The sequence below is a fragment of the Calliopsis andreniformis genome, chromosome 5 (genome assembly GCF_051401765.1).
Source record: "Calliopsis andreniformis isolate RMS-2024a chromosome 5, iyCalAndr_principal, whole genome shotgun sequence".
NCBI classification, from domain to species: domain Eukaryota; kingdom Metazoa; phylum Arthropoda; class Insecta; order Hymenoptera; family Andrenidae; genus Calliopsis; species Calliopsis andreniformis.
Genome location: NC_135066.1, coordinates 15583236 through 15605431, shown reverse-complemented (window position 1 = coordinate 15605431; position 22196 = coordinate 15583236). Strand labels below are relative to the sequence as shown.

Genomic DNA, 22196 nt, shown 5'->3' with positions numbered 1-22196 from the left:
CGGTTCCCCGTTTGTTCGCGCTTTGATCTTCCTCCCTCCGTTTCTATCGCGCGTTCTCAGCGACCATCCACACCCCCTCTACGCTTTCTACCCTTGCTTCCCTTTGATTCCTGTGTCATTTCGCGGCGCAGTCTTTCGGCGGACTTCTGCGCCCCCCTCTTCCCCTTCTCTTTCAACCCTCTCACGCGTTTTGCTTTGGTTTCTGACGGTCTGGTTTCGAGAACGGCTCTCCCGGCTCTGTTTTCTTGCGCTCGCTTTGGCGCGACGGGGTGACTGTCGCTGGGTGACGGAGAATGGTTGTCACTTTGGGGATGAGGCTATGGTGGACTTTGGGTTCAGTGGGAGATGTGGGGTGGATGAGGAGACATGTTTTTGTTCGAGAGATTATTATAATAGTAATTAGTTTGTGAAGTGTAAAAGAAGAATCTTTTAGAGTCGTCAGAGATTTTAGAGAAATTTATTTAGATTGATTGACTGGGTTTTAAGTTTTAAGTGCGCGTAATAGCTTCACGAGCTCTTTATTTTCTTAGTATGGATGATCTGAAATTCTCAAATGATTGTTGTAGTATACAGATTTTCAAATTCTGAAATGAGAGATAGTTCAGAAAGGGTCAAAAATTTAAGAAGTTTCATGTTCTAATGTTTCAATTTTTGTCTTCTAATTCTTGATAGAGAACGACAGAATCGTCTATTGAATGTATTTGTATGCCTATTCAAAAATGATAATTATAGGAGACTATCTATACCCTTGGTTCTATGAACTGTTGTAAATAATAGCGACCATAGACCGAGAAAATACAGTTTACTCAAGCGAAACCTGTAGTCTACATAATATGAGAATTAGCCTCCAATTCTGGAAACATAATTTTATTGATGTCCTCTACCTTCCCAAGTATATCAATGCTGATTTATAATTCTCTCAAAATTTCATATCCATGATCTCAGTTATCTTACATTAAAGCTCACAGAAACCACCCCTTAATTTCCTCTTAAACATTACTCTTCCCAATAAAAAGAATATTTGTATAACTGAGAGCCAGACTGACCTCAAGTCCATTTTTTTTCAAATTGAGTTTCATATACCATTTCACTACTTCCTCTTTGTCTTATCAGAATAATAGAAATCTATTTTTATTACGCTATAAATAGAAACGATTTACTAATAATACTGTAGACTATTCTCAATAAAAACAGTTGTTTTTCAGCTTTCCTCAAATATAAAATAAAGGACTTCACTCTGTAGCTCTTAAGCTAAGTTTACATTAGGCAACCGAGTTGGGCTGCCTAAAATCGATCAAGTTTGAAGGATTGGGTGCAAAAATCAGTCAGCTCCAGGTTTTAAAGATTTTACAATGAATTTTAGAAAAAAATACTGAATATTAAAGTACATTAAAACTTGCACAAATGTCGTCGTTTTTGCTAAAAATTGAAGATGACTGGTTCTTGCACTCAGCCCTTCAATTGTCGTTTCAACTTGCTTGAAACTAAATTCAGGCGGACGACTGTGATCAACTCCAGGTTGCCCAACTCAGCTGCCCTACCAAAAGTTGCCCAATGCAAACGTAGTTCCAGGTACCTACAAACTCCTCATATTTTCCCAAAAATCCATTTCAGAATCCGTTTCTGCATACGTCTCAGCAAAACTGCAAACTGTTTAGTTTAACGCATTCGAGTCCGTTAACCCACCCCTTGCGTCAAAGAATAGCTGTCCTCATTAACCAAGGTCACAGCATGTGAGACATTTTTCTGCTGAAAAGACTGTTACCATCCGCTGAGGACAGTCTCAGCAAAATCCACTGGTCCCGAATGTGTTAAACCTCCCACTGAAGCTCATCGAACGTCTCACACTTCTCCCCCTGGCGAGGCTCTTAGAACCAGCTCTCAGATTAAAGCCTGTTACCGTGAGTCGTTCCGCGATCCCCGTCGAAAATAAAACTCATCTCCGCGACCTATCCTCTGCGTTAACGCTTGCGAGACACTGATCGCATCGGAAATCTTAACAGTGCCCGTGTCTCCCAGCTCGAACCGTCCGCCCGTCGACCTGACACGAGGGACGCTCCGAAGCGTGGGTGTGTTTGAGCCGCGGCCGGCGCAGAGGGTTGCCAGCGAAAGAAGAAGCAAGTAGAAGGTAATTCCCCCGTCTGCTCCCCTCTCGCGACTGGTCCACCACCGGGCCCCCACTCCGTCTCCCAATTTAGACACGCTTCCCTCGATGTCAAAGCGGAGGAGGGCCCCACGTGTATTCACCAACACGCTCGCCCAGCCTCGCGGCAACGCGCTCGACGCCTCGCGTGCCCGAGCGGCGCGCTTAAATAGATCCGCGGGAGTAATACGCGCGGGCACACGTATTCCCCCCTGACTCGGTTGATTTACACCGTCCCGAAAATACACCTTCTTCATTACGGGACCTACGAGCCCGAGATAAATACTCATCCAGCGAAATTAAAATCTCTGGGACTGAAGGAAAGGGGACGAAGCCAGAGAAGAGAGACGGGCTAGTGCCTGGACACGATCTCTCGTCCTACACCGTTCTCCCTGCGCTCTCCCCGCAGCTCTCTTCATCTTAGGACTCGGGAGTATCGCCTGACGTCCCCATCTCTCTCTCTCTCTCTCTCTCCTCTGTCCTCTCTCTTTCCCTCCATCCGCCTGTTTTTCCGTCTCTCGAAACCAGCTATTGCGCGCGTATCTGCCGAGCGCGGAGGTCGGAGAGAAATAACAGCGTAAGCAAAAGGGACGAGAAATATTACCGACGGTTCAGGGGCTGGAGGGGGACGGAACGATAGGGAGCGAGAGGAGCGAGTAATGTACGAGTTCTCTGTGTGTTGGTGCCTGCGAGTTGGGGCAGGGGGACGAGGACGGTGCTAGCCTGGGACGTAGGAGAGCGTCGAGGATGGAGCTAGAGAGAGAGGCAGGCATGCCAGGCACGAATGACGACAGGGGCGAGAAGGGGGAGGAGAGAGACGGAAGAGAGGCAGCAAAGAGGTAGCTGACGGAGGGAGACGGAAATATGGCGGTGAACGTGAACGAGGAGGACGGTCGGGAAATGACGTAGGCGAAATAGGGAGAGACGAGGACGCTCGATGAACGAGTGGGCGAGGGTGAGAGAGGGACGCAACGTGACCGCGCGAGAGGGGAGGGACAGAGACGGGAGATTAAAGAACTGGTTGGACGAGGAGCGTCTCCCTCCTTCTTCTTCGTCGTTCTCTCTTTCTTGCCGCATATTCGACCGTGCACGTCGAGGCGAGCGCGTCTGCGTGCGTATATTTCTCTCTTTCTAGTCTCCCAGCGTCGTTAGACAGGCTTCGCCGGAGTCCCTCTCTCTGAAATATCTCTCCGAGAATATTATAGAGACTCGGGCGATGCCTGGACTCCTCGAGAACCGAGTTCAGCTACACCATCGCGTCTCTGGATTATTGTATTATATACGTCGCTAGGACTTTTTTAATGCTACGTTTAGAATCCTTTCTAGGGGCTTTCTCGTTCCCCCAGACGCCCACGTTGCCGCGGTGCTGACTCCTCGATAGACGACGGGGAGGAACGTTGAGGAGTCTGAGTGTTGGGAAGTACCCGAAGAACTGGAGGTACCTGAAGAAACCAGAATAGTTCCCAGACAAGAGCGTACTGTACCCCTGATCTTTATCCCGAAATGTTGCTAAAATGTGTCTCACATGAAGTGTCTCTGTTCTACAAGAGCCCCTACAATTTCGAACTCGATGACTCTTAGAATCCTACACGAAAAGAAAGAAATAGAAATGATCGTAGAGAAGTACACAAGCAGTGGAGCCAAGACACAATCATCATCATAATGTATTCTCACAGTATCAACTCCACGATAGAACTGCGTGTGCACTAACTATGTACACTGTGATGATCGTCTTGGCTCCACTGGTTGCGTACTTATCTTCATATAGCATTAGATGTTCCTGGAGACTTTAGCGCCTCGAATTTTCGTTAAGAGAGTCCCGACCGATTGAAAATGCGGACGGTTACGAAAATCGGGGGTAGGGAATATCGCGTGGCTCAGGAGAGCTAACGGGAACGAAGCTGGGGATCCTTCTGCTTCGTGGCTCCTGTGGGGGTTGGCTTTCGTAGGATAGAGCGCCGAGTGCACCACCACGAGGAACGGGGCGACCGACAGGGGCGAGAGAGTAAAAGAGCGAGGTAGAGAGAGGCAAATGTATCCACCTAACCTACCGCAGGGCAAGAACAGATGAGCGGAGATCCCTCTCTGCCAGCTATCAGGGAAAGGGAACGAGGCGAGGCTCTCTCCTCGAGTCTTCCTCTTCTCCCTTCAAAGCGTCCTTTGTTCGCTCGCTCGCAGTCCCCCGGGACCCCGCGTCCATCGCGTTTCCTTCCATCCAGTGCCGTACGTCAAGCTTCGTTACTAGCGATCTAAGCTCCTTTCTACCCCGCGCGATTCTTCCAACAGACCCCCTCGTGAAAGCTACCTCCAAAGGTGCCCAGACCCGCGAAGGACAAAACTGTGAACGTTAGAAACGAATATCAGAGACCTTCCCTGAGAAACCTTCCCTCAGAAACAGGTCGCCATGGGTCGCGATATGGAAGCCAAGAGAAAATTCCCTAGGAACCTCGCGATTCCATAAATCCGAGGGGACCTGGCGATGCTCCTCCCCATGATTTTCACTCCATTTACCTTTCAGCCGCCATAAAAATACATCCCTCAGTATCGACGGGCTCCTAATCAACTTCCAGTTCCGTCCGGGTTTTTCCTTCGATCGTGAGCCACCAGGACGCCTTACGGCCCTGCGCCTCGCCGCTCTCCCGTTCCCACCCCCTCGTCCCGCCGGCTTTCCACCCCTCCGACCGCTTTCCACGGACGCCACAGCATCCCTCGGAATATTCCCCGCTGCGAGGCGAGCGGCGATTGGCCCGCGGGCGGGCCAATGGCGCGCGCCCGTCACGGACCTGGCGCATTCCCCACACACGAGGTTGACGTATGTCCATATTCCTAGGGTGGGTGCGCGAAAAACGTCAAAAAGTTTCGTTTCGGGCCGGATCGCGCGTTACGCGCGAGAGGAACGGGCAGCGCCGCGGGGCGAGGAGGGGAGGGAAAAAAGGGGATCGTGGCTGGAGGGATATCGCGGCCCGTGGAGGGAGAGAGATGGGATCGCGAGAGGTGGGCAGAGGGAGAGGGTAGATGGGGGAAAAAGCGGAGGAGCAGAGGACGGAGAAACGAATAGCTGGACAATTACGTTAGCGGGAAGGAGATGGAGGTTTGGAAGGGGGCGCGTCGAGCGTGGGACGCAGAGGGCGCCAGCGTCGGGGGAAGGGGTGGGAGCAGAGATCAGGTTAGGCTCGGAGCGAGACGCTGGGACGGTGAGAGACCGAAGGGGGAAGAAAGGAGGCACGGAGAGACGAATGGGGAGTGTTTCTCTTTCCTGCTGCGTGTGACGAGGTTGACGTGGACCGGCAACCACGTGGCTCTCCTTTCCTTCTCTCCCATGTCCCTCTCTGTCTCTCTGCACCCCTCGCTTCGCTTTCCACGTTCCTGTCTTCTTTTCGACCACTTTCCGCGCATCTCTCCCGTTCTCTCTCCGTTCGACTGTGCTCCTCTTCGCTCTTTCCATCCTCGCTGGAAACCGACTCCCGCTCTCATACAGCTTTCAGGCCTCTGCGGCTGGCCGAAGCCTCCGACGCCGCCTCGCTAGATGCAACGCCGCAGTCCCGCACTGCAGTTGCAGCAGGCCGGTGCACGATCCCTCGAGCCGCTCGCGTTGCGCGGGAACGGAGAAACGAGCTGGATGTGGCTGTATTGGGCGCAGGGACTCAGAAGGCTTTAGGAAGAACTGTTTTAAATTGTTAGGTCGAGGCTCTGGATGAAATAGTTATAGAGGATCTTTATTTTGGATAGCTTCAGGGGGAACCGAAATTTCGAAGTATTTTTCACTGGGTCGCGATTCCAATATCGGTTCTGATATTGATCCTGTAATTATTATTCTATCGGCTCTATATTGATTTGATAACGTTTTGGAATAGATTTTTGATGATAACTGAAATTACTGTATTTACGAGATACTGCAGACAGTTATTGAGATATTAAAGTTTCTTGGGTTAAAGTTGGAGGCGAATGATTGGAGTTAAACGTAAATGCTGGAAATCAAATAGGTTTTTAGGATTCGATTAATACGAGTCTCATTGTTTGAAAACTCTAAGAGTAAAATTCATTTTTGACCCGATCGATTGGCAGTAGCCCCTTTAGTTTCCTATTACCCTCTACTATGGCCAGAAAACTGCAGCAAATAGAAGCTATCGAATTTTCATTTAATTTTGTCTTATCTGTGATTCTCTAAATTTCAAGCACAAGATTTTTCAATAAATTTAAGAATAGAAATGTTCTCTTTGCCCTTTTCGAGACTTTCGTGTCTTCAAAATGTGATATTCTTCTGGCCAGTTGTACATATATTTTACTATTTAAAAAATAATTTCTGTGACAAGAGTTAACTCATTTCTATACAGTCAATGGTTAATACTATTAGTCTTCAAGTTTACGTACATACATACCTCCATCACAAAAACTAAAAAAAGTCAAACTTATAAAATTTATCAAAACAGATAGGGAAAGAAATTGTTAATCTATAAAAACAATGGTAGGTATTGAAATTTATAAACATTGACATTTGTTTATGATGAGCGTTAACACTCGCAAACACGTTTCCATCCGATTCATTTCCCACGATATCACGTCGGGGCCAACCAATCACAGCACCGATATCTTGTGCATTTGATCTCATAGAAAAATTACCGCGCGTTAATATTCATCGTTCGCTGAACGCAGGACGAAGGAAAAACGGGGATAAGTCATCGGTACACACCAGTCGAACAGATTAAAGCGACATTTGCGACAGGGACGGGATCCAAAATCAACAGTACAATACTCGCCGCTTGACTGGGGACATTAATTTGTCTGCCCGTAGCGTCAGCCCCGTTATTTAATTATCAGACCGCTTAGTATCGATAGGGTGAACGGATTACAACTCGTCAGTGATACAGACACGTTCTCTTCATTGATACTCTACGACCCATCGATATTGTTGCATTTGAATAAAATTTCATAAATTCTTGGGTCAATAAAAAATGGCATATTCATATCGACACTCGCTCTACTTTATTTATATTTGCTTAACGGGTTATTTGCATTTGTTATAATTCGCTCTGATAAAACATGGTTATGTTGATAATTACGAAAGTGATTTAAGTAAAAAATTTAAAAGAGTGGAATTTATCATTATATTTAATGAGTGATTTACGTTACATAATGAGTGATAAATTGAATACCTTGAAAGTTTTGATTTACACCACTTTCATAATTACCAACACATTCTAAAAATATGCTTTTAATTAAAGAAATACAAGCTAGCATTCATGTCTTCGATTAGAATTCGAATAAAAAATTGTGGTTGATCATAAGCTCAACTATTTCGTAATACAAATTTTTGAAAAAATTAAGGAAAGTGTTAAAATTTCATCAGGATAGTTATATTTACAGTATATAGATAAATTAGATGATGGTATTATATTATACTAGGTCCTGTTTAATAGGCTAAAAAAGAATAGATATGCACAGTTACATAAAAAGAAGCTAATCTAGAAAGCTCTCTCTGACTGCCAAACAAAATTTATTATAAACTAATTTTAATCAGAACCAAGAAGCCACAACCAGAACCAAACACCTGTTTAAAAAAGTATTCTCCCAAAACTGACTAGTAGATACCACCCACAATCCACCTGGCTCTAAGCGTATAGACTAAAACAGATCCTATATAGATCATCGAAGCAGAGGATCAAAAGAAAAATCGCCTGAAAGGGCAGCACAATTCCCATAAAAGCCAATACAAATCGCGCGCTAGCCAGCCTATGTAGAATCACGTTTTCTCGCAAAACTCCCAAAAACGATCTGAGCAAATTCAGAATCGGCAGTGAGCAACCTGTTTTAATGACGAATCCCTGCCTCTGTCACCCCTCTTATTTCCTCCTTCTTCCCCTCCATTCACCTTAAAAAAGAGAACGAACATGTAAACTCAAATACTCATATCGCCAGTGGATCACCACGAGAGACAGAAGAGAAGGAAAGGAGGGATATGAGCAGCGTTCGATTAATCGCGCGTGTAGAAGAATTTCAGCCGAGTCTGACCACCGACGGAATCGTTCTACTGACCGCCGCGCGACCACTGTTAATCAAACAAGTTCTCCGCGCGCATCCAGGGGAGGGTTTTGCGCGCGGCGAAGTCGTGGAAATTCTGCGATTCATCCGCGTGGCGACCCGTGAACACCGATATTGGCGGGGTAGTTTTTGCGAAACTCTGGGGAGAGGATGCTCGCTGCTCTCGATCGCAGTTCCATTTCTTCTGGTCGGTCTGAGACAAAGTTTTTGGGGGCTGGGGGGCTAGGGAGACGAGTAGTTGAGTTATGATCTTTCTTAATGCTCAGAGTAGTACTTGCGCTTTTTTCTTTCCCGAGCTTGAGCTTGTTTTTTGTGCGTGTTTCTTGCTGAGGGGTCTGAGCGTTTACTGGCGATTGCGGGGTTGAGCGTGGGTGTTCGACACAGTCAATCTGGATAATCGAAGGTACATGGTACGTTTGACACTCAAAAATGTTGGGCACCCGAGATCCAGGACAGATCGGAAGGAGATAGGGTTGAGTCGGGTCAGGCTCCTGAAAGTATGTAGAGAATGCTGTAGGAAGTATGTAGAGAATCACGTTTTCGAGGTGTTTTCGATGAAATTGTGAAACAGAATATAGACCAGCTTACTGGCATATCTGAAAAATTATATGTTTGAAAATTTTGGACGTGCTTTTCTAAGCTTCTTTTTCTATGTGCATTTTTTGTTTGATAAACGTTACAGTTAGATGAGATCTAGCTATACTGTTTATTTGTTTATATAGATAAACATTATAAAATTTAGACACCTGTATTTGTGGAATATGTATTTGTTTATATTTTAGCAATAATTATAAAGTATTTTAGAGGGCAAAAATAAAAACTGAAGGTACTACTTTAGATACAGTATTGGAAACTCGACAATAATTCAATCGACATACTTACATATATTACAACTTATTTTCTCTGAGGCATCATAAGCCTCTTATCGGTGACGAGTAGCGATCTTCCAGCGAAAGAATGTAATAGTCAATTTAGAAGAATCTAATACAGAAATTGAATACCTATAATTCAATTGATAAATATATAAATTCCGTAAATTCCTTAATGGCAATGAGTTACGACTTCACATCCAAACAATATTACAGTCCAACACTTAAAAATCACACAAAACCCAGTCAATCAACACTTCTATTGCGACGTGCCTGCTCTTAAACATCATAAGTCCCTCACCTCCAATGAGTATCGAGCTCACAGCGGGACATAATTTAAATAGCGAGATGTAATTAAAACAGAAGTCACAGAAAGCATCGAAGCAGGATATTATTGTACCACAATTATAGAAACTAGGTCCTATAAATACCACTCGAGGTTTATGAAACAGTCCTAAATCGGTGATCCATGGATACAGTTCGTCACCCCTTTTCCTCACTCCTCGATTCAGCAGAGGCAGAGTCGCGTTTACGTGTAACCGAGTGGAGCCAGAAAGTTCCATTCGATCGAGCCGAGGCACTGGTGTCACGGTTTCAGGATTTCGGGCGCGCCAGCCGACCTTGGCTCGGCTTCGTCGTGCTCGCGTCGGTCCTTGAGGCTGGCGAAGGCTGCAGGATTACATGACGCCAATGTTAAGAACTTCTTAAACCTCCCGACACGCGTGAACGTCGCGGGAATAAGCGAGGAATCGGTATCGCGATCGTCTTGCATCGGGGAAGTCGAGCACGGACGAAGATCGATAGGGAAGGGACTCTCGTGCTCGGTGTGGGAGTTCTGGATGAATCACTTGATCCCTTGTCTAGCGTGGTGGAACGAGGGAACAAGTGGGGGGGAACCGGAAGGATGGCACAGCAAGGAGGATGGGACAATGACTTCGGTCGAGATGTTTCTATTTTACGAATATTATATCATTCTGAAGGGAATCTGGCGGGTTCTAGTGGTAGATACTGAGGGGGTGCTTTGAATTGTGTTGTGGAGGTCTGTGGGAACGTAATGCTGGGGCTTGGAATTATGAAACTAATTTGTTTCTTACTCTTACGTGATGTAGTGTAAGAGATAATAGTATTAGTCATAGTGTGAGGATTATAAGGGAAGCATTATGCAATTGTTATGTAGTGTTGGGGCTGCAGGTGGTTTTCAATTGTTGAAAATACTGGGGATTTTGTCTAATTTAGTTAGCTAATGTAGTGAGATTCATCTGTAATGAATATTAGTACTGGTAATGTAAGGATTGTAAGAGAAGTATTATGTAATAGTTATGTAGTATTGGTGCTGTAAATGGTTTTTAATTGTTGAGAACACTAAGGATTTTGTTTAGTTTAGTTAGGTAGCTTTAGAGAATATTAGGTCGTAGGTTTAAAAGGATCGAAAATGGAAGGTATAACAAATTTGTAACAAGATTCTACTTTTTCCTACTCACACCTACGTATAGGTACTGAAAATAATTTTTTTCTAATCCATATCATAAAGATGTTTAATTTAAAAGACAATAAATAATTATACTGTCCATAAATCCACTCCATTATATTCACAAGTAATTAAGTCATATATCCTATTAACTATAAAAACCAGTTCACAAAGAGGAACAAAATACAGGGTATCCACACTGAAATAGCCCACCTAAATATATCCTCTGTTTTTAATGACACGAAAATCGTCCACGTCATAATTTCAATATTTCGAAGAAGTATCATGGAAGAATAATCTTTTGGGTATGACTATCTTTTTATAGCGTTTTAAAATTTCATATTATTAAAAACAGAGGAAGTACATATTTAGATTGCCTGCTCCAGCTTGTATACCCTGTGTTTATCAGGATTCACATCGACACCCAAACTTTTTTACTCGTCGAAAGTTCGAAAGGTACCAAGTATTATTAAGTTCTGTATTGTTATACATAATAATTATTAGGTAATAACTTCCACAAGCGGATCCGTGTAATGTCTACCCGAGCACTGGGCGACCTTGCGAAAGATAATACAGAAAGTGGTGTTGTTTACACCAGCGTCGGCTAGAACGCGTGAGTTATGCAACTTCGAATGATAATTCAGCAGGTAGGTTACGCTCGCGGTGAATGCGTTGGGAGACCAAACGACCTTGCCCATGCCTAAATAGGTCACTGTGTAGAAAGAGGCTACGAGAGAAAGGGAGAGCCTTTAGCCAAGGTTACAATATTTGCATGGAATTCATCGGTCCTTCCGCGTTTCGCGCCCCGGAGGGAAGCTATTAGAACGTAAACATGCTGTCAACATTGAAATATTCATCGATGAAAAACCGATTCCCCGAATGTACAGCGGGTCGAACAAGTATTTGTGTAGTCAGTTTGTAATCGAGATAATAAGATTACATAACGAAATGGTATTATTAATAGGGGCTACTTCGTTCGATATATTTTTCTCATTTAAAGATGATATTCCCATCTGAAGGGCTGGATATTGTAGAGCAGAATAATACTGAGAAAGTGATAATGGTTTACGAGTCGGAAAAATATTTATGCGCCCAGTTTCCGTGTAATAAAGTTGCCTGAAGGGATAATTTATTAATGTATGCATTAATTAAATTTAGCAGATCTTAATTAAAATATTAATGCAGTTTTTTTTTAAATGTAATCACGAGTAGACAGTGAATGGGATCGGTACGATTGTAATTGATATATTAATTATTTAAAGGCGTTGTATCGAATATAAGCTTTCCAGAATTCGAATAAATTGCTGAATTATTCATCCCCTGTAGACGTAACCTTAACATTCGGAAATTATTTCAACTTTGAGTACTGTCTAAGAACCTACGCGAAAATGAACGTGGAAGATAGTCTATTATTGATTGAAATCGATCCGCTGGCAGAATTTTCGATGAACTGAAAGTCAAGTAGAATTAGACAGATTATGGATAACGTGTATTGCAATGAATTATAGAACCAACATCACTCCGGATTCTCACTTTGAACTAGAGTTCATGTCAGCTGAATACTTGATAATGAAATTTATACAAAATTATCTTCAAATACTTAAATTGGGTAAATCAAGTTTCAAACTGTTAGCTTGTTCATGAAATTTTGGATATTGTATTTCTCTATTAAAAATGGAATCATTTTTTACAAGTTCTACATATAAATTAAATACTGTAGAAACATAAGTTACTTAATACTCAAACAATAGTTAAAAGAAATCATAAAAAATATGCAATATGTTACGTAATTTATTATCGTTTAAAAATTAAAGGTGATTTTATGCTTAAAATAGTCATATAAATAGCAAATCCAAAAATCGTCTTTTCCATGGTCCTCCATGACTTCCGGAAATCACTGGGCCCGAGTAAGTTCCCGAGGAGTCAAGGTCGAACCAAGTAGTCGGAAGTGTCTAGCTGTCTCTGGGATCCTAAGCATGTCACGGTGATTCCACGATCACTGCCTATGTTCTGGCCCTGTCTGTGATCGAATTCCCTTGGTGCAGTGCTTGAATTTCCCGCGATTTTCCCATCCCATTGATTGAGAAACCATGATGCGCGCTAACGAAACTGACCAGATTCTTTTTCTCATCATTTAGATACCTCTGACTTTTAATTTACTCTTAGTCGAGTAACTGTGTTTATTTAATTTGTTTCTAGTCCTATATAGTATATATTGCTCGATCAATTCTATTTTAGATTTCATCTGTTTTATCAATTCTAGCTTTATAAGCATGTCATAAATCTATAGAGTTCAAAACTTTGTATCTAATAAACTTGTATCAAAAGTTGTATCTTAAACTGGAGGCTCAACAGTTCCTTATATTTATTATGGACCAAGAGACAATTGTTATCGATCTCTTAAAACTTCGAAGATCTATCCTCCAGAAGCCAAAAGAAGCATTAGAAAATGTCAACTCGGCACAGTTCGTGAAGTTGTCTTTATAATTATTATAAGTCATATTATAAGTGGTGGACAATTTAGATTTAATTATCAAACTCGAGCATTGTTTTCGAAACCTTTACTTACTGGAATAAGTTGACCCAGTGGACAAGTCCAAAAAAAATCCCCCAGGTGACTCAACACCCTATCAAGACCCAGGGTGCAAGGATAACCTAAATCTATCTTGCATTCTACTTTTCCAAGACAGTTCAGTGTCCGTTACTTTTTTCTATTGGGTCAATTTAGATCCACTGAATCCTTGTAACATGTTAGGTCACCTGGCAGATTTTTTTTTAAACTTATCAGATCAACCTATTCATTCACATCATCACTGATTTCGATTTTCGCTTATAACTTTGAAACTAAAGCCGAGGGCCTATTATACATATAGAAAAAAGTTGTTCAAAACCTCGTCGTCTATAATATACTCAAAGCTCATCGAAATCGGCGGTGATGACCGATCCTGCAGGTTCACCATATTGCTAAATATCTTCATATTATTGCGTTTGATCGAAAACTTCCTGGCAGGGATGATGGAATACCCCGAAAAATTTAGGCCCACCTCCCTCAAATGGAACAAAGCTTCAGAAGACTACCACTAGCGCACGAAATTGAAAAAAAAAAAAGATGGCGGAGGAGAGAAAGATGCGGCGCATTTTGCAATGGGAGTGTCTCGTGGCCGACGATGCCGGTTGCTCTCTCGTCGAAGTGTGTCGACCGCCTCTCTCGTTGCTTTCTGCCGATTCAATACACTCCGTGTGACTCACAGTCGCCTAAGTGTGCCACGGGCCCGGCGTTCTCCTCTTCCTTCTTCAACAGCCGCCGCCGCTCCTCTTCTTTATCCTCGTTCGCGAAGCCTCGCGTACACCAATCGCAGAACAGGCGCGATATTTTGAAAAAAAAAGGCGGCAACGACACGGTCCGCTACGCCGCGGAGAGAGATCGAAGGTGTGGCTCTGCTGCATCGATGCGGATATGTGTCGACGATCAACCTTGCCTTTAGGATTTTCTGTTGCTGATCTGACGGGGAGTGATACTAGGGTCTTAGAGGGCGCTAATGATTTCAACGTTGATCGTGTGTCCTGAGAAAATGGCCTGAGGTGGGAATCAGTGCTGAGATTACGTGGAAAAGAGATGTTAAGGTGAAGTTACTGAAGTCTTTTGTAGAACTTACGAAAGTACTGTTACAGGCCTGAGTTTAGTAGAATTAGTGAGAAGCAACTTTGTAGTTTAACAAAGTTGCTCGTATATTGTCAAATTTTAATGAAATTAGAATTGAAAATTTCTGAATTTTTCTTTGTATTCGAATATTTGAATGCTACGGTAATATTCGAATGACTAAGTATCCTGATATTATTTAAGTAATATCTATACCCTAAGTAATGGAACTACCGAAGCATTCAAATATTCAAATACATTTGGATAGAACACATTTCGAATGCAGAAAAATTGGCAAAACGTAACCTGTAATCTTAGTTCTAAACTAAACTTGATTGTATTACATTTTTCAAAAAAAGATAAAGTCTGAAAAAAATAATAAACGTGACCCTTTAATTGTTTTATATCATTGTGAAAATGTACCCTTATATGCTTAACTTTTTTACTACATAATAAGTATTCTCGCCATTAAACAAAAAAATGCCACCTTTTCATGACGAACATCAACATCGAAAAGGTTCAAGAATTTTTGAACCAATCATTTTGCCATCTGAAATAACCACATAATCTAGCCTACTTAATTAAACAACACTGCTGTTGCTCCATCTATATTTAAGTCATAAGTACACTATGGATTTGTATGCAATTATGGAAATTTTAAATATTCAAAAAGTTATACATTCATATATATAAAATTGAAAAATATAGAAAATATGAGAAGTAAAGCATAAATGATACTACTTGAAGGATGAAGTCATACCTTATGTAGATTCCATTTTTTTAACTTAGTTCGCCGAATAATGAAATTGCATAAAAATCCGCAGTCGCTCAAAAAAAGACCCTAAAGTGGACGTAGTTGAATCAAGAAAAATAAACTCACGCCGCCAATTACGAGTAAATTAGCCACCCGAGGTAACTAAAAAACCGCGAAAATCTTTCCCCGAGGGTACTTGATCTCCCGACCTCCTGACGGCGCCAAGATCGCGATTACGGTTGACAAACGAAACACGCGTTGTTTCCCGACTTCCCCGTAATTCTGCCCCCTCCCTGAAACTTGGAAAGAACTCGCCCTCCTCCGCCCGTCCTCCACCCTCTCCTTCGCCTTCTTATTTCCCTCCTCCCCCGCGACCAAGTCGCGTCTTCTTTCTCCGTCCTCTCTTCTTCCGTTCCTTCGGCGAGATTTCCTTTGTCTATTCGCCGATTCAATGCCACCGGCAGCAGGTGGGCCGCTTGATAGATGGCGCGTTGTTGGAATCCCCCCGTGTCGTACACACGCGCGTACGTGCACGTACACCGCCACGTACACGCAAAAACGAGCTCTGGGTCAAGATCGGCCGAGTACGTAAATCAACTTTCCACTTCCAGCTCGTACTTCCTCCTCGTGCTATGACGCGCTGTACTCCCCCTCTTTTCGTCCTTTTTCCCCCCCTTCTTGCGTCGTTTAGCCCTCTGGCCTTTGTTTTTCGCGGACTCTGCGCTGGCGGTATGCTTCCAGTAGGGAACTCTTTGATGTTTGGACCGACGATTCGTCGGTGACTCCGTGAGTCGAGTCTGAGGATAGTAGGGATGGATAGAGGAATAGTGGGCGAAGGATGGGAAGTTATGTACACTATCGTGCATGAGTATTTGGACACTTTCACGTTATTGGAAATTCATAGAATATTTACGCTCTTTTATTTGCACTAATTGATGTCAAATATTATTCTCATCGGTAGTTGTTAACCTTATATAAACGTCTGAGATGAGGATTGTAGGCAAAACTGTATCAGAGGATTTTAGTTGGTGTATTTTATATATTGTAGTAATGTGAAAGTGTTCAAATATTTACACATAATAGTGTACGTATGTACATATGTAAAGAGTGTATTTTCATTCTTATATTGTAATTGGAGAGAAATGAAAGAAAAATTATATTCATACTTGTTTAGTATACATACGTATACAGGATGTTCAATATGGCAGGTATGATTCTATATGCTGAAATAAGACGAAAGTCAAAAATGAGGAAATTGTATTTGGGGCTTTATTCCTGAATTAATTGTCAAAGATACATCTAAAGTGCCCGTCATATATGTCTGACTTGACTTATTCTACTTATTCTACTCTGTGTCTGACCTGAGGCTAATACGCGTCGCGCTGTAAGTAGAATAAGCTCGAAGTCAGACTCACTTCGAGTAAACTTTAATACCTAATATCCCTGAAACGAAGTCCCAAATACAATTTCATCAGTTTTAATTTTCGTTCTGTTTTAGTAGCATATAGAATTACATCTTGAAATTTGTTATACCTATCGTCAAACACCTTACGTATATAATGCTGTATGCAAATCATGGCCATATTTCTGTACTGAGTGTGTGGTCACATTTAGAAATGAAATTTTAATTAACTTCTAGCTTTTAACTCTAGAACAATCACGAAAGTATCTAATAAGTATCGTATACACATATCCACATTTTTGAAACAAAGTACAGGCACGTGTATAGTTACAGACATTCTCCAAAAAATTGAAACGTCTCAAAATGACTTACAATGACTCCAATAATTTTCTCTGAGTCCCTACAATTCGAAGAATATTAGCTCTTATGTAAAGTGAATTTGCCAATGAGTGCACCACGCTATAAACTTGTTAATAAGTCCTGAGCCTATAAAGTGAGGACACTGTATTGAAATCTCAGAACATGGAAAAGTAGAACGGGAATAGTTGGAGTCTCAGTTGCAATGGGACACCTCGACGCGAGTTTTTCACACGCATTATCGATGCACATGCGTCGACAGCGGCATGTGAAAGACGGTGCACGCTTGCGCCAGCGTCTTCCAAATAGCGCGAGCCACTTTGGCTCGGTCTAACGTAGCGGGACGACGAAAACGACGGATGTGTTCCGCTTCCACGGGATGCCCTACTTCGGAGCCGAGCCAGGAATTCACGGTGGAAAACTGGGAGGACACTGTCTTTCTTTCTTCTTAACCCTTTGAATGCTCGCTAAAATAAGAGTGTAGGAAAAGATTCTATACCGTTTTCAGGATTCGTATTGCTTGCTTTTATTATAAGTCAGATAAAGCGTGCATTTTGTAGGTACGTATTCTTTAGGCTTTTTCCTATTGAATTTTGAACGAGTGCTTGAGTCGTTTATTTATTTATTAGATATGCAAATTAATTCGAGACTCCTATAGTGAAGTAGTTATACCATGGCAGATAAGAATGAGTTCAAAGTTTGCATATACAGTATAACGAGTAGTAGTAACTCTTAACTTCTGCACTATATGTCTTATAGTATGTTGGCAACAATTACCTGCTTTAGGATATCTTGTCATTCTGCTCAATTAATAGAGTGGCTAATTTTTCTCTTTAAATTAGAGTTTCGAGTATACAGAAGTACCGAAACTTGGTAGCGGATCGAGAGTAATGACCATTAAGGGTAATATCATCTAAGAATATTAAGTCACATTTTGAAAAATTTGTTCAGAGTCAGATAAAAATTTAATTAATACTTAGAAGGTTTAAAGGTTTGAAAGTTTCAACATTGAAGGTTCAAATATACATACATAGGTATTTTACACTATTCCAGCTCCCCAAAAAAGGCTCCCAAATCCCCCCTGCCGAACCTCCTTCACCCGGTCCAAATAAAAAATTCGTTTTCCCCATAAAACCTCAATCAACAGTAACACCAACATGAATAATTACCAAATCACTAATAATAATACCAATAGTATCAATCAATAGCAAATAATCACCCACACCAAACAACCTAAATCCCCTCGCATTATCATTCCCAATCTCCCACAGAATGCAACTGAACCAAAATAGGTCACCTTGACAGAGGAGAGTCACTGACCAAAACAAAGACCTGAACCAGCGCCGATAGCGTAAAACCGTGTAACAAAATAAAACGTCGATAGGTTCTCAAGACACGTGCAGGCAAGTTAACGCGCGGACAACTGTGTACTTACACAAAGCCCTGCACACACGCGCGCGCGCGCTGCACGTTACACGATGTCACACGGTACGCCCACGCAGATGCTGCCCGCTAGATCGAGTCGTGTGTACGGCAAGGTGGTAGCACGTTGGGTCGTCCGCGCGCGCCCACTACCGCGAGCACACAGCGAGAGGGATCGTACACGTACGCGCGAAATGAGGAGCTAAAAGTCCAGCCGCTCTCAACCGTTCTCATCAGCAGCTGTCGCCTCTACTTGTTGAATCTGCTTTTCCTCGTCCTCACCCGTCCCTGCCACGGACTGCAAACCGGCTCCTCACCCCCTAGTCACCCCCCCTTCACCCTGCCTCGCGACATTCAGCCGTTCGTTGTTTTGCTTTTCGTACGCCCACGCGCTTTGTTTCTTTTTCCCCGCGCGATCGACGCGCAACCATCACCTCGACGCCCCGTGTCCACGTTCTGGGATCGGAAACTGGATCCTAGTGGCGTTCCGTCACGGAATAATGATGCCTGCAGAAGTTTCACTTGTCGGTATCGCGCTTTTTTGGGCCCAGCACGTAGGCTCGTGCAAGGGAGGTGAGGATTAATGGAGGCACTGGAACCAGAAATTGTTTAATTTGAAGCAGTTATGTGGTTGAGGGTGAAATTGACTTTTTCGTGGACTTGGGGTAATTTTTTTTTGAAGGTTTTTTAGTGTATTGTTGAGGGTGGGAAAGTATTAGGGGTTCGAGATTTGGATGCATAAAAGGGATTTTTGTGGAGGATCTAGGTACTTAAGAGTTGATTAGTTGGTACTGTTTTTTGGATTTACTCGTGTTCATGATACTCGCCATGCGCGGAGGAGTGCGCACTTATAGGGAAAAAAGGGTTTGGACTAGTTTACGTCGAATGGAAGCGAAACTTCTATACAAAACTCTAAAATCTGAAAATTTAGGTATTCAACGCTTTGCATTCGAAGCTTCTGACTTTCCATTCATTTTGTCCCCTCAGAAGGGACAACTAAGTGCAAAGACTTAATAATTCAGAGATTTGTAACTTGAATAATTTTCAACCCAAATATCTCAATATCTACAATCCTGAAAACTTGCAGATTCGAGAATTTGAATTAAAAACTTGAGATCTGAAATTCTAGATATTCTAAAACATCTAAATCATAAAAACCTTCAAATTCTCAAAAGATTCGTTTCACTCGCTGAAATAAATCTATGAAGGCGCTGCTCCATCCCTTTGCCGATGTCCACCGACACCAAGATTCAGGAAGAACAGCACGCGTGTCCTCCGCTGATTTACGCCCGCCCCGAAATAATTGGCCAGCGCCATGGATTAGCATCCGGCTCCGTTTTGGTAACAAGCCGTAATCTGTACTCCCGAAGTGGGCCAACCAGCGAGATAAGGGAGGATGAGTCGTCGGTTCTTCGCTTATCAGCGGGTATCGCTTACGACGGAGGAAGATGACGAGTTGTCGACAGTAGTAGAACGATTTACGTAATTCATAGGGGAATCTACTATAACATATATGCTTAATTTTAAAAATTGAGATTGAACTATAAATCAATGCATCAGCGTATAAACTGATTGCATAGTTATTGACATTCTTGTACGTATAATTCTTACTTCTGCATAGAATCTAATCTAATTTAAAATATATTTCTGCTATGAAGCAGGCATGAGAATATTGATAAAATTGCACTGCATTAAGATAAAGTTAATACAAGTTCTACTTCATTAGAGGTATTTCTAACATTTCTGAATAATATTATTCATCATTAGAGATAAATCACAAGAACAGTAGCAGAGCTTTTCTTCTCATGTCTCATGAGTTCCCAGAATTTGTACCCTATTTGCTACAAATCCTAGAAAGAACTTCTCATGATGATTTACTTGTAAGTCATAATAACAATTCACAAATTTGCTAGTATTTTCCCCCCAAAAAGAATGAAACGCTATTATAAACAGTAAAATCGAAATCAAGAGGATTCTCGTAGCAAGTTCTTCAGAAAGTCGCAAGAAACACCATTACCCGCGACATGATCCGATATGGGGGTGTCATGAATATGCACGGGCACACACACACTGCTGCCTATTTCTGTTCCCACGTACGAATATTCCCACACATGCACAAACCCACGTAATCCATCCAGCCGTACGTCCATAGATACATACGTACATAATATAACACAGCGTGCACTATACACCCGAATAACCATATATCTACCATCACGGAGGTAAGCCTGAGCGCGCGCGCGCGCCGTCGTTTAATCCACCTAGACATGCGTCAGGGGATATATACGACGAGATATAATGTAGCAGGGATGAGTATAATCGTGCACAGGTGTGTACATACGCGTATAAACGTGTTCGACTGGATCGCAGTAGCATGAGGCTTCTGAAAATTTTGATCTGAGTGTATCTTGATTATCCATAAACTGAGATAATTAATGCAAATGTTGGTGCAAAACAGAGAACACTTTTTGAGAGAGCTAATTTCGGTTTCATAAGACACTCTGTTTGTTATTTTTGTACAGACAACATAGTAGATATTCCCTATAAGCTTAGGGGTTGGTAATGGTGGTAATTTATGTGTTAGTGTGATATTTTCAGCTCGACAAAGGAAGAAGTGATAGGATACCAGGAAATGATTCTACTATATGTCCACGTATAATATCACGTGGGTGGTGACATACGTTCAATAAAGGTTAAATATCACAATTCCAAGCCATAAGGAATACTATTATAGTAACGAGCTTGCAAGAAAAGTTAATTATGTTCGTACCGTCATGGTATAAGCGTATCGATATTAAGCACTTCCCTTTCCAATACTCTCCAGATCTATCAAAACATTTCACCATGAAATTCCAAAAAAAATCCCACCAAAAAAAGAGTCCCGTTACTTCAACTTTCATATCAACCCCAGTCAAGGAACACTGTAGCGTCTCGCCCTTAGCAGTTGACTGACACATATTCTCTTCTTCCATCAAAATATCGAAAAACCCTCCTCGATTTATTTTCGGTATACGTAATCGATTTTAATAAAAAACCACGTTGTTAAGTGGCTCAGTGCGACTAAACTGAGCCCTTACTTTTTTAGGTACTATAGTCCCTGCTGTAGTCTCACTAAAAAGACCCACTTATTTCACGAGCAGCACTGCCAAGAGACACTCGAACCTATTGACTCGAAAACCGCAACCCTGCACCGTAGCAGCTATTATTCAGCCATCATTATTCCATTCAACCGCATCGGGATGCAGAAGTTGCATTCTATGCGCAAGCAAGGCTCCCAGAAAAAGCAACATTCGCCACCCTTGGATGAAATCGTGCACCTCTCCAGGGCGGTCCTTCGTGAAGGATTCAAAAGCAGCATGCACGATGCAACATAGCTGCAACGTGGACCCCCAGTCGAAAGTGCATCACGCTCGAAACCATCGCCACACACCAGTGCACACGTGTAAACGTAATCTAAACGAGTTTTGACACAGAGAAAGGATCTTTATACAGGTTATTTAGGTACTTAAGAGTTGATTAGTTGTTACTGTTTTCTGGGTTTACACGTGTTCATGAAACTCGCCATGCGCGAGAGGAATGCCCACTTATAGGGAAAAAAGGGTTTAGGTTACTTTACGTTGTATGGAAGTGAAACTTCTATACAAAATTCAAAAATCTGAAAATTTAGATATTCAACGCTTTGCATTCGAAGCTTCTAACTTTCCATTCATTTTGCCCCCTTAGAAGGAACAAGCAAGTGCAAAGCCTTAATGATTCAGAGATTTGTAACTTGAATAACGTTCAACCCAAATATCTCAATATTTGCAACCCTGAAAACTTGCAGATTCGAGAATTTGAATTAAAAACTTGAGATCTGAAATTTTAGAAATTCTGAAACATCCAAATCTTGAAATTTTGAAATCCTCGAATCTTCAGATCAGATCGCAGAATTCAAAAGCAGCGTGCACGACGCAACGTAGCTGCAACGTGGATCCACGCTCGAAGGTGTATCTTGCGCGAAGCCGTTGCTGCACACCAGTGCACACGTGGAAACGTAATCTACCCGGTGGTGCATGCGCCGATTATACACAGCGACATAATGTAGCAAGGATGCAGGGCCGTG

At 42.4% G+C, this 22196-nt stretch overlaps 1 long non-coding RNA gene across 5 annotated transcripts in view; it reads left to right on the top strand.

Annotated features, from left to right (window-relative positions):
• The window catches only part of LOC143178919 (uncharacterized), a 225152-nt gene that overhangs the window by 194146 nt on the left and 8810 nt on the right, over positions 1 to 22196 (top strand). Inside the window, exon 5 of one of the 5 annotated variants that reach the window (XR_013001868.1) lies at positions 13530 to 13584. The exons of the other annotated variants lie outside the window; for them this stretch is intronic. This is a non-coding gene — a long non-coding RNA (uncharacterized LOC143178919). Of the gene's footprint in view, positions 1 to 13529; positions 13585 to 22196 lie in introns of those variants that run through there. 5 annotated transcript variants of the gene reach the window in all.